This window comes from Cydia pomonella, unplaced genomic scaffold (genome assembly GCF_033807575.1).
Source record: "Cydia pomonella isolate Wapato2018A unplaced genomic scaffold, ilCydPomo1 PGA_scaffold_82, whole genome shotgun sequence".
Classification (NCBI taxonomy): Eukaryota; Metazoa; Arthropoda; class Insecta; order Lepidoptera; family Tortricidae; genus Cydia; species Cydia pomonella.
The window spans coordinates 87,361-89,180 of record NW_026907915.1 but is presented as its reverse complement, the minus strand read 5'-3'; positions in this window follow the sequence as shown (position 1 = coordinate 89,180).

Genomic DNA, 1,820 nt, shown 5'->3' with positions numbered 1-1,820 from the left:
AATACGCTCAGGAATATAACTTAAAAATCACCAACACAATGTTCAAGCTAAAACCCAAAAACCGATGGACATGGATCTCTCCAGACAAAACCATAAAAAACGAAATAGACTATATAATGACCACGAAGCCTCACATAATCTCTAAATACGAAGTTCTGTCGTCATTCTCATTTGGCTCGGACCACAGACTACTAAGAGCCACAATTCATTTAAAATCAACATGTAAGAGCAGACGTAATTTTTGTAATTCATCAAGAAAACTTAAAACAGCAAATGAGCAAGAAAAGTACCTAAATAACCTTAAGAACTATATACCAGAACTTATATCTACGCACAACAACTACAACGCGGAAGACTATCACCAAAAAAACATTCACGGTATAAAGGAAAGTTTAATAAGCGTCAAAGGGAAAGAAAAGAGCCAAATCTTGTCAGAGAAAGCGCTAGACCTCATGAAAGAAAGGTGTAAACTACAAAATAAGCAAAAATTAAACAAAACCGATAAAGAAAACTTAAAAACACTTTACAAACTTACCAACAAAGAAATAAGGCAATGCTACAACACTTATAGAACAAATATAATACAAAAACACCTTGAAAAATCTAGATCAGCCAAAAAAGCCCATAAAGAATTGAATAAATCAATTACATGGATTCCATCACTTCAGGCTGGCAATAGCAAATGCAAATCACGTACCGAGATCATAGATATAGCTACTGACTTTTACTCTAAATTATACAGTCAACCAGACAGAGCAGAGCAAAATAAGCTTGTTTACCCTTATCACAGCACAGATACCTGCTCAATACAACACTTTTCAGAGCCAGAAATATTAAAACATCTAATAAAACTGAAGTCGGAAAAAAAGCTCGGGACCAGACGGCATCACTAACGAATATGTCAAAATTGCAAGGACTCTACTACTGACCCCGATCACTATTCTATGGAATAAAATCCTAAAGGAGGAAACTGTGCCGCACCAATGGATGGAATCCGAAATAATATTGTTATATAAGAAAGGCGACGCAACAGACATAGGGAATTACCGCCCCATAAGCCTCATGTCCTGCCTTTATAAACTGTTCGCCTCCTGTCTACTAGAAAGAATATCACCAAACATAGATGCACATCAGCCGATCGAGCAAGCCGGATTTAGAAGCGGTTTTAGCACAGTGGACCACATCCAAGTCGTTGACCAGGTAATAGAAAAGTATCTGGAATTCAACAGGCCCCTTTACATAGCTTTTATTGATTATAAAAAAGCTTTTGACTCAATATCTCATGAAAGCATCTGGGAAGCTCTGGAATCCCTAAACATAAAAGAAAAGTATATTAATATCTTGAAGAATATTTACTCCAACAGCACAAGTAGAGTTAAACTGGATAGAGTTGGCACAGCAATCAACATTAAGAGAGGAGTTAGACAGGGCGACCCAATTTCTCCAAAATTGTTTATAGCCGTCTTACAACACGTAATGGGAAACCTACCATGGTCCAGAAGAGGCATAAGAATAAATGGAACCTTTTTAAGCCATCTTAGATTCGCGGACGACATCATCCTATTCTCAGAGTGCCCACAACAACTAAACGAAATGATAAATGAATTAAATCAGGCAAGTTCAAAAGTCGGCTTAGAAATGAACCTCGACAAAACAAAAGTGATGACTAACCGCCATACGTCACCCATTTTGATCAACAACATATCCCTTGAATTCGTAGCAAAATATATATATTTGGGCAAACAAATATCATTTAATACAGACAGAAACTTAGAAGAGGTGGAGCGGAGAGTTGCAATCACGTGGAAAAAATATTGGGC